Source organism: Myxocyprinus asiaticus, chromosome 45 (assembly GCF_019703515.2).
Source record: "Myxocyprinus asiaticus isolate MX2 ecotype Aquarium Trade chromosome 45, UBuf_Myxa_2, whole genome shotgun sequence".
Classification (NCBI taxonomy): domain Eukaryota; kingdom Metazoa; phylum Chordata; class Actinopteri; order Cypriniformes; family Catostomidae; genus Myxocyprinus; species Myxocyprinus asiaticus.
In genome coordinates this window covers 8,131,102-8,148,653 of record NC_059388.1, presented here as the reverse complement: position 1 = coordinate 8,148,653, position 17,552 = coordinate 8,131,102, and the positions used below count along the sequence as shown (strand labels likewise).

General features: G+C 36.7%; 1 long non-coding RNA gene across 1 annotated transcript in view; it reads left to right on the top strand.

Annotated features, from left to right (window-relative positions):
* Positions 1 to 17,154, top strand: part of LOC127435445 (uncharacterized) — a 67,908-nt gene extending 50,754 nt beyond the window's left edge. Inside the window, exon 3 of the long non-coding RNA XR_007896207.1 lies at positions 17,086 to 17,154. This is a non-coding gene — a long non-coding RNA (uncharacterized LOC127435445). The remainder of the gene's footprint in view (positions 1 to 17,085) is intronic.
* Positions 17,155 to 17,552: the final 398 nt, after the last annotated feature.

Sequence of the window (17,552 nt, the reverse complement as noted above, 5' to 3'; positions counted from 1 at the left end):
TTAAAAAATAAAAATGCCATTCATTCATAAACAACCCTGCTTGGTAGCTACAATGTCACAGCTAGGGGCTTTTGAGTCTTGGAGGTACAAGCAGCATTTTGTCTTGTTGGAAAGTGGATGAAATATTGTAGTTGACCACAAACTGCCTTCTGTTTGCCTTCTGTCTTCCATAAAGAAAAACATCAGTGTTCAACTCCACATCTAATTTAAAGAAAATAAGGTAGTGCTAAGTTCATGAAATTTGCTGACAAATAGCTAGCTACATTTAAAAGAGTATTTAGTATTCTGCCCAACACTGCTTGTATCTAAATATGTTCACATATTTAGTTTCCCATATAAGTGTAAGACACAATAGTATAGTAGTATATTTTTTTGTTAAGTGTGGAAGGGGATTTTTTGTATGAAAAAAGCAAATAATTAATGGTAGATGCGACAACTGGACTGGCCAAACTTAAGACACATTAATGCTTGATTTCTGCAACAGCATTTTACACACTTTTTAACCTATAATAATTGTGCAACTTAACTTTCAAATGTATTTATTTATTTATTGTATTTTTCTATTTTTTATTATTCTTTTTTTTTTTTTTTTTTTGCGCAAAAATATACTTGGCTCAAAAACAAAAGAGGGCATGTGCAGTCTGCATGGGCATGACACTTCTACTTATAATGGAGAAAAAATATTGCACAGAGCTCAAAACATGATAATATGCTTTTCTAAAATAGCTACTGATACCTACACTGATAGCTACTTAAACAAGTGTAAAAATACTCTCAAGGTTTGTCATCAGGCGAATAGCATCATGCCTCAAGACTTGAGGCAAATGATTGGGCTTACGAACTGCATAACTTATAAACATGTGGAAATTTATGTATGATTGACCTGTTTGATTTGAGCTATGTAAAGCAGTTGTTTGCTCAAGTACTTTGTGAGAGATTTAGATGACCAATGCAACTTTAAAAAGTAGAGAAATTTGATTGTAAGGCCATGAGCCCATTAAACGACTTTGAGTTTGTGAGGCTTAAGGAGGGGTGAGGGTGGCAGGAATGCTAAAGAGATGCGGAAGAGGCACTAATGAGAGGGTGGAGCTCTTCTTTATATTTTTATTAATAGACTAATTTAAGTTGCAATTCAACTATTTTGGCTTTGGAGTCCGAACAATACCTGAAAGTGATGAAGAGGAGGATGTTAGAGGAGTTTGAAGAAGAGCATTTGTGATTTTTTATTTTTATTTATTTATTTTTATTTTTATTTTTATTTTTTTAGACTGACATATCGAACGAAGTGGACACAAGCCAAGTTTTTTAAAGGGGTCATGTCACGTATTTTTTTTTTTTTTTTTACTTTATATTTTTCTTTGAGGTTCACTTATAATTTTAGTAAAGGTTTTTGCACAAAACATTTATAATATAGTATTTGTAATGGATCTTCAGGTTCGGGTATGGAGAAGGAGGAGGTGGGGAGCAGTGACACGCTTCAGGTAGCTTTTATTCTCTGCTTTCAGTTCGCTTGAGTGCAGCCTTCTCAGGGCTTTCTTATTTATCAGTTCAAAGCAACAAAAACTCTCAATAACTTTTCGAACACTTCATCTTCACAACAATAATAATAATAATAAAACACACTATACCACCTGACCACACACAATAATAAAATAAGGCACGCCAGTCACTGCGCTCTGATGTCGTTCTCTCTCTGCCTTCCTCTGGAGTGTTTGGCTGTTTAAGGCGTCTCTCCACTATCACTGTAATGTGAAACAGCTGTTAGAAATTATGTCAACCAGCTTGACGAGCCACACCACTCCCTCTCTCCCGCAGACAGACACACGACCATGCCCCCATCACCGCAGTGTTAAATTACCTTTTTCCACCCTGTCTCTGGTCCTCTGCCTGAAACGCTCGGTTTTATGTGCTGTCCCCTTTAAGACTTCAGTGTTCACGCCCACTGCGTTATGATTGGCTAATATCTCTTCTGTTCTGATTCTGTTAACATCTAACAGCTCCTGAAGTTTGCAGATGACACTGCTGTCATTGGCCTCATCCAAGATGACAATAAGTTTGCATACAGAAGGGAGGTTGAACAGCTGGCTCACTGGTGCAGTCAAAACAACCTGGAGCTCAACACACTCAAAACAGTGGAGATGATTGTGGACTTTAGGAGGAACACCCCAACGCTGACCCCGCTCACCATTCTGAACAGCACTGTGGCAGCAGTTGAGTCATTCAGGTTCCTGGGCACTACCATCTCACAGGACCTGAAGTGGGAGACCCACATTGACTCCATTGTGAAAAAGACCCAGCAGAGGTTGTACTTCCTTCACCAGTTGAGGAAGTTCAATCTGCCACAGGCGCTGCTAATCCCGTTCTACTCAGTCATTGAGTCTGTCCTCTGCACTTCAGTAACTGTCTGGTTTAGTTCAGCTACGTAATCAGACATCAGAAGACTACAAAGGACAGTTTGGACTGCTGAGCGGATTATTGGTTGCCTCCTGACCTCCCTTCAAGAACTGTACACTTCCAGAGTGAGGAAAAGGGCTGTAAAAATTACTCTGGACCCCACTCACCCAGCTCAATACCTTTTTGAACTGTTGCCTTCTGGATAGCGCTACAGAGCACTGAGCAACAGAACCGTCAGGCACAGGAATAGTTTTTTTCCCCTCATGCTATCCATCTCATGAACAGTTAAAACTGCCCCATTGAGCAATAATTATCTGCAATACACAGCTTAGTCAATTATTTTTATTAAACATAAAAAATGAGATCATATGATGTATTTAACAATTTGTATTTTTTTTATTTTTTTTGAAAATGTTTGTTTTCACAAACTGCAAATATAAACTTAAAACTATATATTTTTTTAAATTTTCAAATTGTATTTAACATCCACACTTTCACAAACTGACATTAAATATTGCTGATGAGCGAAATTGATTTTTATGTTCCCTTAATAGTCTTATTTTTGTATGGTAGGCTCATTTTGTAAATGTAAGCAATTACTTTCGACAGGATGAGCACAAAGTAAGTGTTTGCTTTCTGCAGATGTATTTCCTGCACTGTACACATATGGTGCTGGTTTTACTGTCCCTCAAGGGGGTCACCTCTTTTTCACTATTTTCTAACACCTGTATCCACTTCTTGATTTTCTGTGGGGCTGGATACGCCTGCTTGAACTGACGCAACAACAGCTGCAGCCTCTGGTGATCGAGGTGGGTGGGAGTGCCCCTGGATCTTCGCTGTGATGAGAGCCCTTCCAAGCTCCGCCAGGAAAAGCCATTCCAGTTTGGATTGATTTCACTCCACAGGACAAAGGCATCATAGGCAGACACATCTAAAATGTTATAAAAAACCACCAAGGGCCAATGGGCAGTCTTGCGCTCAGGCAGCTGTAGGCTGATGTGACTTTGTCTAAATTGTTAACTCCTCCTTTGGTGGAATTATAGTCCAGGATTATTTCTGGCTTCAATTCCTCTCTTGCACTCGATGCATCTTTGTGCATTGTACTCATCACAAGAACATTCTTGCTTTTCTTTGGGCAGTATGAAACAACTGTTGCAGTTTCAGAGAAATAAAATTTTGAGGAATGCAATTCAGAATTTTGCTGGGAAGCAAAAATTATTATTATTGTTCCGATCGTGGACAGCTTTCGTTTCTGTAGCTTTACACCAAGGTGGTAGGATGTAAAATTAATTTGTCACAGGTTATGTAATGACCTTGCAGCCCTTTACACATTTGAAGCACCACCCGCATCCATGGTTTTTCTTAGGTGCTCTACCTGGTGGCTTGCCTGTGTAAATTTGTATATTCCATGCATAGCTTGATTTGGAATCACAGGCTGTCCAAATTTTGATGCCATATTTGAAACCAGTGTGGAAAAGCTCCTTTCTGACTTCACAGGGTAGTAAATAACCAACATAACAACATATATCAAAGAAACATTTTTATTTTGGGTCTTTGCAGCTGCCTTTGAACATGAAAGTGTGTGGGTCAAAATGACCCACAAACATCATCATTGTATACAAATTCTATACACACTTTCCACAACACATCTGTGTGTCCTTATGCATGTTCATGGCCCTGAATGAGGAAAAGTCACAACATTTCAAGAAAAAAAAGAAAAAAAAAGATATGTTAAATAGTATTTCAGATAGCTCGAAATTGACCAGCAACATAATACAAGAGTTAAAGAAGCATACTTGATTATATTTTGAAAAACAGATGAAAGAAAAGCCGTTGATGCGTGTCTCTGATTCACTGTGTGTTCAGATGTTTTTTTGAGGCGTTGGCGCTCATGCGTGTAGCACGAGCATGTCTCGCAGAACACGCACATATGACGAGTTCTCGGTATTTCTTCTCTGTCCGTAATCTGGAAACAATTTACAGGAATAGAGTTGTCTGTGAGAACGCTGAATATGATCTCAGACCATCTCAGGATGCAAAGACATTGGGACAACAGGTGAATTGTCATATGTGTCATACTTCAGTAGCTACAACCTCAGAAATGGTTCCTGAATAAGAAGTTTCTCTTCTGTACTTGTCTACTCTTTAGCCTCTATTTGAATGTAACATTCCCCAACTCTATAGGACAGCTGTTAAATAGAACACTGACTGACTCGTGTTTTTCACCAGACCTCTTATTTTACATAGACTTCAAATCAAAATAAATATTTTGCAACATTGCAGCAGCTCCACAAAGCCCAGGAACTCAGCCAAAGGAAAGTTGCTTAATTAAAGATTCAATCTTTGGGGAAATAGCCAACGGCTGGATTTCCCGATAACGTTGCAACTTAAGCTTTTATGATCATCTTCACTAACGTTGCTTGTTATTTTACGATGCAGTAACACCTGTTTCCCAAACCAGCACGTAGATTGGTCGTTATTAAGTTGAACTTAAGTGCTTTGTTATGGGAGCTGTCCGGTCCGCAGGTGCTGATCACTTTGGCAAATATGTCCAGGAGTTTGTCTTCTTAAATTGAAAATAATGTGGAAATACTAATAAACATGGAAGTTGTTTGTAATCTTGTCGAGGCACCAAAAGTTATTAACTATTACAGAATTCAATTAAATAAATAATTAGAGCTTTGGTAAGACAGGGTTTCAGATGTTTGCTCAGCTTATAGAGATTAATAAAAGTGACACAAGGAGTGCATGTAATGCGAATGTACACGACGAGCATCGCATCATAATAAGAGGATCTCACGCAGCCTGGTTGTTTCTTTGGCTGGAAACTGAACAGATGAACAAAGAACAGGATTAAAATGATGGACATCAGTACTGAAACCACTCATAGACCTTTCTAAACAGAATGAAGGGAATCTCTCATTGCACACTCACTCTAACCTCCTTTGATAAACATATTTTATTTATTTATTTAGGCCTATTTATTCATGTTTTAAACTGCAGGGTCACTTTACTCACAGATGTCAAAGGAAATCTGTGTAATAAGATAATCTTTCTATTGCTAACATAGTTATGATTATCAAATAAGGCCAATGAAAAGTTATACATGTATTATGTGTCATGTTAATTTAGATTTATCTTTAGACCTAATTTAGACCTATCACAATGCATGCGCAGACTACAAAGACTGCCAATTGATTTCAATGCTATTTTTTCACACTTTTTTATCCTCTAAAACAGTGTATAATGGCTTTCCAATGATCAAAATATATTAATATAATATATTCAATGTCCCTTTGTCTCTGATAAACTGTGAAATATGCGAGAAAGCTACACTTAAGTTGCACTTAATGGACTTAAGAGCGGTTCAAATCTCTCGTTCTTTACTAGCGTACGTAGATAACGTAACGTAACCGTAGGAAATGCACCGTAGAGATTAAGTACTACTTAAGTGCTACTAACATTCTTCTTAGTGCTTCGGGAAACTCAGCCAACATCTGTGCAAAGCAGGAGGACTGAAAAGTGTCTAATAATAATGTTTATTGCAATATCTCTTTTATTCATTTATATTTATTTTTAATTTATTGTATTTATTTCTATGGCCATTTCATTTTTCATTGCATCAGTATGACCTATTAAGGTAAATTTATAATAATAAACGTAATAATTGTTACATATAATTATTGTTATTGTACATGTAATTATGCAACTCAAAGTATTAGGCTAAGTGTAAATGAGCGAATATTGACTAATAAAGGCTGAGGAAGGGGCACACTTCATTATATTCACAATGAAATTCACCAAGGTCCACTCATTTGGGGATTTCTGGTCTCGCCCCTGTCCCGGAGTAGGAGCTAAAAAAAGTCTCTCTAAACGGCTAAAAGGAACTATAGTTTCTTATGTGTGAAAACAATGAAAATTGCAGTTCCGAGTAAAAGTACCTAAAATGGGCTTTAGTTCCTGCAGTGGGAAAGGGCCTAATAGTACGATTTTCAGAGTTGAAATACCTCAGCCACTCTATCATTTCACCGTCATGATTACATTTGTTGTGGAGGCAGAGATATTCAAAGGAACACCCCATTCCTGCGTCACTGTGGGGCTGATTTCAAAAGTTGTCTTTGCAGTGTGGAAACAATAAAAGATTTCTTTGGACTGGAGAGAAGGTTTTGAGTTCTGAAATGTATATGTTTTTTTTATAGTACAATGACTTCTTATATGTCAAAATATCAAGGAAAATGTTATTCCTCATGACATGACCCCTTTAAGACAACAGTCACATGGAGGAATTGGCAGGAAATGAAGGGATTTAATGCCAAAACTTGTCGTTCAGTGGACATACAACATGAATGATACACAACCATTAAATACAGTATATGAACCATGCACCGACATTGACCCACACACAAACACCTATCTCACTATCAGTCGCCTGATGGAGTTTTTTCTTGTATGTGTGTGTGTGTGTGTGTGTGTTTGTGTGTGTAATCTGACTGATTTGATAAGAGTCAGACAGGCCTACCTGAGACCTCAGCCGCCAGGTCAATGTTATCAGGCATCTCAGCGGATAGCCTGCAGAAAATAAGGTCTATCTGAGACACACATGCGCGCTCTCACACACAGACGCAGGATCGATTCTTATCGACAAACCCAGTAATTACATTTCATTAGCTTTAGCTACTTATCCAAGAGTTCCTGAGAGGACCTGAATGAAAGCTGAAAAAACAATAGTGAGTTAAAAAAAGTGGCAGGAAACAAAGAAAACAGAAAAATGAATGAGGGACACTTTTTAGATTGAGGGAAATGTTTTGTTAATGGAATAGTTCACCCAAAAATTTATTTTATTGTTTACTCACAGTTTTCTTCTGTGGAACACAAAAGAAGGTTATAAAGAATGTTCATTCTGCTCTTATCCATTTATGAGATTGTATGTGAATTTGCAACTTCACATATAACCTTATACTTTACAACTTACAACTTAAATTTCTGTCTGCTCCTAACACAAAGATATTAGAGTGTGAATGCGTATGTCTGTGTGTGTTAGCCCTGGGTGGATGGATGGATGATGCCGATTCTTTATAACTTCATTTGTGTTCCACCATTGTTTTTTTTTGTTTTTTTTCCCTTCTGTGGAACACAAAATAAGTTATAAAGAATGTTCATGCTGCTCTTATCCATTTACGAGATTGTATGTGAATTTACAACTTAAATTTCAGTCTGCTCCTCACACAAAGATATTAAATTTGCAATTTAAAAGTTCGATTTCATCCATCCATTCACCTATCCCAGCCTATCCCAGCTGTCTCAGGCCGAAGGCAGGAAAACAAACTGGACAGGTGGCCAGTCCATCACAGGGCTAACATACACAGACATACACATTCACACTCTCACTCTTAAGTTCGATTTCAGTTGGAGTAAAACAATAATTTGTCTTTTTGTTTGACTGATCCATATTTTGCAAAGTCTGACTAATAGAAAATATTTAGATACACATTTAGACAAACAAATAGACTCGCCTCTCTATTCCATTCTATCTTTATTTAGTTCTCTCCTCTTCCTTTCCCACTTTGCACATTTCTCCCCTGAAGGAGCCATCGGACTGTTAATGAATTTTAAGTGACTAATAGAGCAAACAGAAAAACCTTTATTCTTTAAAGGCACACCAAGGGCTCAAAGACTCTTTTAAGCTAATGTCTCCAGCTCTGACTTCACACTAACTCGGTTTCCTTCTCATTTCCCCAATAATTTATGTAAAATTCTGTTAACTTGGGGCAAAATTTATTTTAAATATACTTTTAATGTGTTTTCTATCTTAATTGGTTGTGAATCAAAGCTTTGCATAAACTTAGTGCAAACACTGGGTGTGTTGGACCAGAAAAATAATCTGCAAGTATGCAAACACAGACATGAAGGATTGGCCAACACTTCACAAGTTTGTCTGTTATATATACTTACAGTGCGCTTTTGCATATATAACGCAACTAGAGTTGTGCTACAAAATGTATTCTGACATATTTCGGAATACAACAACATGTAAAAGTGAGCTTGCATTCCTTGAAGTGATTGCATTTGTGTACTAAAAATAAAGTGATATTTCAGGTCAAAATTTCAATTATATCATCATTTACTCCGCTGCATGTGTTCCTAACCCATGCAACTTTTTCTCTTGCATGGAAAAGTAAGGGACTTTGGACATTCGCAGAATTGGTGCCTTTTCCATTTCAAAAAGGTTACATTTAAAGTACATTTCGGTAAGATTTTAAACATGCTATCAGACAAAGAATATATTTAAGTGTTAATAAATTGTACTGTGTGTTCCTGAGCTAAACTAAAATAATTATATTTTATGCTGGGACATAGCTAAGCCTCAAACAGGGTTGACAGTTTACAGTTAATTTAGCCATTACTAGATTTATTCTTAAGATCATTACACCACAAGATGTTTTTCGAAAGATAATATAATGCTGATATTCCCTTTTTAGTTATTAGTTGTTTTATGTAAAAAATCATGGTAACAGGGATGGCAATTTAAGATTGTCCCCTAATGAAAAACATAACACCATCACACACACACACACACACACACACACATATATATATATATATATATATATATATATATATATATATATATATATATAATAATAATCATACACATACACTACAAAATATATAAAACATATATATATATATATATATATATATATATATATATATATATATACATACACACACACACTACAAAAACAAAATAATAATTATCTTTTATCAAAAATTAATAAATTGCTCCACCTCCAAAATGACTTTTCAGCTTTTCAGATGTCACAAAAGGCATATGCCTTTTATATATATATATATATATATATATATATATATATATATAAATCCATATCCTACATTACAGAAGTAAAATGTGTTGCGAATGCTGTTTCATGTTTACTTTAATAAGCCATAGAGCTTTCTTCCATTCACCCCGACAATACATATCTGTGTTGCGTCCTTCACTGCCAAAACACATCAGACTGAGAAAGACGAGAAACAGGGTGAGACTGTAAAAGAGAAGGAGGGAGCTTGTCTCTTATTTGTTGTCCTCATGAGAAACAAATAGAACAAGGAAAAGTGACAGACGGAGAAAAATGGTAAAAAACACACAAGAAAAAAGCAAAATAAAGTGAGAAAGGCCTTGACAGGTGTCTTGAGCCTTTCTCACTTCGGGAGCTGATACGTGTGCGACTGTAATTAGTTATATCTCAGGTGAGAGGTAGCTGACAAGGCATGGAGGACAAGTAACCACGGTGACAGCCGAGTGCACTTGTGGGCGGCGGCTTTTGCACCATTTCAGGAAATTGGCCAATCACGGCTGAGGAGAGAGTGTGTGGGCAATTAATTACTACCTCCTGTCAGCTGAATCAGACATCAAACCACATGCCAAGAGACAGAGCACCTGTGTGTCTATCACATGGGTTACCAGTCATCACTCTGTGTGTGTGTGTGTGTGTGTGTGTGTGTGTGTGTGTGTGTGTGTCTGTGTCCAGTCTCGGCCAAGCTGTCAGTGTTTTTTAAAAAAACTTAGCCTTGTTAGTGAACACATATATCAACACAATTTGCGAGGAAATTAAGGCTGCTAGCATGTGGGTGTGTTAGTGGGCTGGAGTTGGTACTGGGAGATAAGTGTGTGTTTTGTTTTGTTTATTGATTTCTTCCCTTCTCTCTTCCCAGAATAATTATGTAAAAAATAATTAAAAATACATTTAATTATGTTAAAATGTAAACAACTTTACAGAACAACCTGCACATTTTACGGTTTAAAACTGTTGTTTTTACGGTATATTTTATGGTGCAGTACCATCTTTTATATTATTAAATGATAAACTTAATATATTAACCTTCTGAAACTGTAAAAATCTGCTTTTCGCTATATAATGTATTGTTAATCACCATAATAATTACAGAAGGGCACATGATGACATGAAGTTCATCAATAGGAGGCAATAATCAATAAACATGTAGAGACAGTGCTCAGTGTCACTCACACAAACATTAAACACCATCAGTGTAACACATGTGAAAAATTATACAATAAACATGAATTAAACAACATCAAATATAACATAGAACACCCCAAAGTACATAACTGATATTAAAAATAAGAAGAAACATATCTATTCCCATAAAATATAATGAAATGTAATAGGTCACGCAGGGAATTCTGGGAATGCCCGATTACTGTTTTTTTTACCGTAATTTTAACAATAATTAAAAGTACATGTACTCTCTTGTTAAACATAATCTACATTTTAACCATTAATTCCTTTTAAATATATGTAAAAAAATGTAACGTATATTTTATGGTAACTACTCGTTAACCAATTTACATTTATGTTAAAACTACGGACATTTTTTATAGTGTACCCATAAATCTAACACACACAAAACTTTAAGCATTTTTTGATTTTCATTAACCCATTATTTATTATGTTTATTAAAACATTTTCCGTGAGGGGGCCGTTAGCTGCTCCCCACAATGTAGGTGATTTCATGTGTTACAATCATTACCCCCACAATGTAGGCAAAAACCCAAACCACACACACAAAACTCTGAATTCCTTATATATATATATATATATATATATATATATATATATATATATATATATATATAGATAGATAGATAGATAGATAGATAGATATGCTACAAATATGGTAAACATTTGCAAATCAAGTAATTAGTTCTTCCTCAGAAGTGCTTATTGTAGGAGCCCATACCTTGTAAACATGGCTTGGTTTTCTGGCAAATTCAAATACATTTAATTAAATTCACACACAGACACTACTACACTAATGACTTATAGTGAACAGGAGCTTTTCCTGCCATAAAAGTGAGAAACGAGGCCACAACAAACATAAGAATGGCAATGATATCCATCTTATATTACATTGCCTCCAACCATTTTATATCCCCCTTAAATATTGGCAGGCTGCTATCTAAATTCTTTAATCAGCTAGTGAATGTCTTCAATAAGCACTGCTCTGATGCTCTGTACATGCGAAATCCCAATGGCTGTTGAATGGATAGGATCTATACAATTGATTCCAATGTATGCTTCAGGAGATCAGTCACAGTTTCCACAATACAATGTCATCATTGCTTTGTGGATGGATGGATGGAATAGTAACAGATGGACAGACAACATAGTAACAGATGGATGGATGGGTGAATGGACGGGTGAAGTGGATGAATGGACGGGTGGAGTGGAGTGACATTACGTTTACATGAATTTACTGTGTAAACTGGATGGATGACGTAGAAACAGTTGGATGGATGGATGGGTGGATGGATGGATCGGATGACGTAGTAACAGATGGATAGATGACATAGTAACAAATGGATGGATGGGTGGACAGATGGACGGGTGGGTGGACAGATGAACGTGTGGGTGGGTGAATGTGGATGGATGGATGGATGAAGTGAAATGGCATGAAGTTTACATGAAGTTACTTTGTAAACTGGATGAATGACGTAGAAACAGATGGATGGATAGATTGGATTACATAGTAATGGATGGATGGATTAGATGGATGTAATAATGGATGGATGGATTGGATGGATGGCATAGTAACAGATGGATGGATGACATAGTAACAGATGGATGGATGATGGATGGCATAGTAACAGATGAATGGGTGGGTGGGTGTGTGGGTGTGTCAGTGGACAGGTGGGTGGGTGGATATGGATGGATGTGTGGAGAAGTGACATGAAATTTAAATAAAGTTACTATATAAACTGGATGGATGATGTAGAAACAGATCGATGGATGGACCGGATGACATAATAACGGACGGACGGACAGACGGCATAGTAACAGATGGATGCATGACATAGTAACGGATGGGTGGGTTGGTGAACAGGTGGAGTGGATGGATAGATGGGTAAAGTGGAGTGACATGAAGTTTACATGAAGTTAATGTCCGTAGTGACGGATGGATGGATGGATGACGTAGTGACAGATGGACGGACAGATGGATGACGTAGTAACAAATGGATGGATGAATGGATGACATAGTAATGGATGGATTGATGGATGGATGACATAGTAACAGATGGATGGACCAACAGACAGATAAATAGATTGATAGAAGTATGGTACTTTGTGGTACAAAGATTTATTGGTTATTTTGCAACACCTCTGTCTCCATTGAGAAGCTGCTGCTATAATTGTCTTTCTGTCCCATGAAAGTGGGTAAGGTTTTCTAAATGACAAATCAATAAAGTGCTTTGCTTACAACTGCCTGAAACACGAATAGAAACAGGAGTCTGTTGGGGGGAGTGTTGTGTGCAGTCAAAAAGAACAATGCTGTGCTTTATCTGAGAGCTGTAATGCAACAACAGCATTACAAAGTAACTGTGCACTTGGCCATGATCGCTTTAAAGGCAACAATTCTCACACAAAAGGTTTACTAAGCTAATAGCCAACCGCTCAGACCTAATGCTCCAGTCTGCTGTTCTGATAACGCTAATGTATTTTGTATTCATGTGCAAAGTAATGCTGTGTGTAAGGGAATAAACTCAGTTACCTCAGTGTGTGGGGCTTTGAAAATTGGAATCTTTGTATAATTGGTGTCTACTAAGGTAAGTATCACTTTTACTATTGTTCATATACACACATACACAAACACATAGTGCTGAGTAGTAACAGACTGCATGTGATCTGAATTACATAATCAAATTACAAAAATCAAGTATTTAGTAATTTAGATCATGTTACAGTTTAAAATACCCATAATCAGATTACAGTTGCTTTTGTGTGGATTACGTGATTACATATTAATCCGGCAACAGCAGTGAATTGTTTATAATTTATTGTTTCCCCTAATTCTTCTTCTTCTTCTTTTTTTTTTTTTTTTTTTTTTTCCAAAATTAGCCTAATGCTGATATACATTCGGGAAGTCTTTGTGTGTTCTCAGGAGGTGGGCTTATTGAAGACATTCACTAGCTGATTACAGAATTTAGGTAGCAGCCTGACAATATTTAGGGGGATATAAAGGGGTGTGCATTTGGGGGGGCGATTGCACACGTAGACCTGATACTAGACACTAATCAGTTGGCAATAATTTCAAGGAAGATGGACAGGTTTCACTCAGCATTTTAACACTAGATGAAAAAAAAAAAAAAAAACTTTTAATGACACACAGGATAAAAACATTACTGTGCAATGGAAACTCTGCATTCCAAAACATAATATCCTATCCACTGTAAATAATTCTGAGTCAAATCTAAATTAGCATTTGGAGGTATGTTTGCATGTTTTCATTGCATATCTATCTAATTAATGACAAACACATTTGAATTATTATTTGTATTTTTACTCTTGTGTCATATAAACATGTGTCACTATGTCTTTGAAAAGGTTTTGTCCATCAAACACATCAAAATACCTAAATACACGCCATTTTGGATTTACAATCTAATCTAATCCACACATACATGCCAGACCGATTGTATTAGCATGGTAAAGTTAGTTTTAGTTTCGCAAATTGCTTTTGTACTCAGTTTAAAAATGTACAGTACATAATTGTGCTTTTGCGAAAACTTTTCAGACTGTTTTTGTGACATTGATTGACACATCTAACAAGTCTGATCTGTTACCTCACATGGATGGCATTTGTAATGCCACAATTGCTGGAGTAAAACCACATTTGTTAAACAAGCCCTGGATAACCTGTCCATAATTCTAGAAGTAGTTAATCTTCTTAATAGGCATGTTGATGGTATGAATTATTCTTATCTGTTATAATGTGTTTTTGTGTTTCAGGATAATTTAACTGCCTTTTTTTATTTATATGAACAGACAAATAGCGATCAAAACACAAAAAAATCATACCAATTCACATTTTGATTCATTTATTAAGTTTTCTTAAATGCATTTAAGCAACATCATGTCAACATGGTACAAGATTATCCTTCTCAATGCATGACATCAAATAAACAAGTTACAGTAGGTCAGTAGGTAATTAATAATAATAATTAATAATTAATTTTCTTTATTTATCACACATTATACATTTGCACATATACGGTGAAATTCTTCTTTTTCACATATCCCAGCTAGGCTGGGGTCAGAGTGCAGGGTCAGCCATGATACGGCGCCCCTGGAGCAGATAGGGTTAAGGGCCTTGCTCAAGGGCCCAACAGTGGCATCTTGGCAGTGCTGGGGCTTGAACCCCCAACCTTCTGATCAGTAACCCAGAGCCTTAACCGCTGAGCTACCACTGCCCTAGTGGTTACAGAGGCAATCCAAAATTAACCAGATTGAATTACCTAAAACAGTAATCTAAGAGATTACATAGCTGATTACAATTTTGGTCATGTAATTTGCAATCAGTATCAGATTACAATTCTGAAGTAATATACCCAGCACTTCAAGATACTTGAGGATCTTTGCTGTGACACTTTAAGCGAAGTCAAAACTTCATCCTGTGCTGTGCCCTTCTATCACACAGCATCTTCTCATCAACCTCCTCAATGTGTGTGTGTGTGTGTGTGTGTGTGTGTGTGTGTGTGTGTGTGTGTGTGTGTGTGTGTGTGTGTGTGTGTGTGTGTGTGTGTGTGTGTGTGTGTGTGTGTGTGAGTGTGTAAATCTGCCCAGCACTGATGGATATATGGGGAGCGATCAGGCAAAAAATAGCTGCCACACACCAAGACTGGATCTGATGAGCTAATAGCACACACACACACACACACACACACACACACAGAAACTCATTATATTTAAGAGACAAGATCGTATTTGCTCTGGCCTATCAATTCAGGTGTGTGTGTGTTTGTGTCTGTGTGTGTGTGTTTGCACTGCTCTGAGCTCTGGTCACTGCTCAATGGAACATATACAAAATTCAGCACTGTCTTGGCTCTGTCTGTGTGTTTGTGTTTATACTGTGCATGTACAGTATATACTGTGTGTATCTATGCTTATTGAACAGTCATCTGTCTCTTTGTCTGCCAGTTGATATAAAAATCCTCTAGCTGGCAGGGGGCATATAAGTGCTTAGATAGCCCACTAAAAAATGGCTGTTTTATTTCAAACTATACAATCCAGACTTATCTATATTACACAAGGTGTGTGTGTGTGTGTGTGTGTGTGTGTGTGTGTGTGTGTAGAGAGAGAGAGAGAGAGAGAGAGAGAGAGATTGAAAGATAGATTAATAGCTGCCTAAGTAACATCAATGGCTGATGAAATACAAAATTTAGGTGAATTGACTTTTTCAAATTCAAACCATTTCACACCAATTGAAATCCATCAACATGATCACATTCTTGCACGTGAGATATGCTAAAGTAACAACTACACTGAAACGTGCCAAAATGGGCCCTTTAAAAAAAAAAAAAAAAAAAAATTGTTAACGTGACAGTGTTATTTTAACATTTTATTTATCACATGGCAATTTGTGTTGACATGTACAGTACATGGTGACTTTTAGTTTGGGAAACTTGCAGTGTTTTTAAGAAACAGCGAGATTTGGGGGGCCTGGGTAGCTTAGTGGTAAAATACGCTGGCTACCACCCCTGGATTTACAGGCTTGTTTGAGCGCAATCAAATTGTGCGGTAGCTCAACTGATCGAGTGTTGCACTTGTGATGAGAAGGACCTGGGTACAAATCCTGAAAAGCACACGAGTTGACACGAGCTGAAAGAGTCATAGAAGCACAACAAAATTACAGTACGTGGTTGCATTCAAGCAACTGCATTTTTTATCTCACATTTGATTTTTCTGACCCAATCGGTTGGGTTTAGGTTCAAGGTTTAGGTTAGGGAAGTATGTTTTGTTGATTTAAAACTCAATAGAGCATTAAACTTAAAAACCTCAACTATTCGTGAGAGCATTTATCTCACTCTTGATGCCACACAGAGGACATTCCCCTCGAAACTGCCACGATCTGTGTGAGGAGCCACGTAATATAATTTAGCAAAAATTTCACCAGTCACTTTTCTTTTTCATGAGATGAAGCTCGAAAATCTCTTCCCTTTACTCACAACCTTGCAATTGCTAGCACCATGCTCTACCAGCTGAGCTAGAGGAACCACCTATATGGCATTTTGAGTGTGTGAGTGGTTACTGTAAGCCTGAGGTTTTGATGACACAGAGTGATTGCTTAGCAGATTGTACATGTAAGCACAGCATCATACTGCAGAGCTGGTTAGAACATCTCCCACAGTACCACCAGTGACAAAGGGAGGAATGATGCAACACTTTCATGCCACAAGGAAACTATTGCACTCTCACACACATACACCAGAAAGATGACAGCAGCAAGAACCCCAAATCCCCTTGACTAATCCCACACCATCACAGAAACAGAGAGAGATCAAATTTAATAAAGAATGGAAGGAGAATAAAATTAAAATAATTTTGAAGAAAGCCTAATTGTATGCTAACTGTTGTACTGATGGAACTTTAGTCTTAGAATCAGTGTTGTCCATTAAAGGTTGTTTATGTCTATGACGTACTAAATGCATGAAAGATGATCATTCACAATTCCGTATGCAAATGAGTGCAGGACAGAAGACCAATCATATAGCAGTTTGCAAAATTTATAATGACATCATTATGGTTGGTTATATTTTGAATAGTGGTCAATTGAATATTATAAAACTTAAAAGGTGAATTGTGTAATTTGTTATATTTTCTCTGATTTCAGCTAAATGTGCAGAGAAAGCCATAAGTAGGCCCTTACCAGGCCGACATAAGAAGACTGACTCATCCAATGGCATAAGTTTGGAGTGGAACTATTTGTTTTCCTGACAAATGAAAGATGGGGGGAGTGTTTTTTTTTTTTTTTTTTTGGACATTAATCAAATCTGTATGCAATTCTGGTGACTCTAATGACACATAAATTGCACGTTTTACCTTTAAATTTTTTAAAGTATAAAAATATAATTTGTAAAAGTATAATAAAGTATATACAAGTATAAAAGTATCAAATGTATTAGAAGTATAAAAGAAAAAAATACTGTTGGATGATGTTCATATACAGTGCATCCGGAAAGTATTCACAGCGCTTCACTTTTTCCACATTTTATGTTACAGCCTTATTCCAAAATGGATTAAATTCATTATTTTCCTAAAAATTCTACAAACAATACCCCAGAATGACAACGTGAAAGA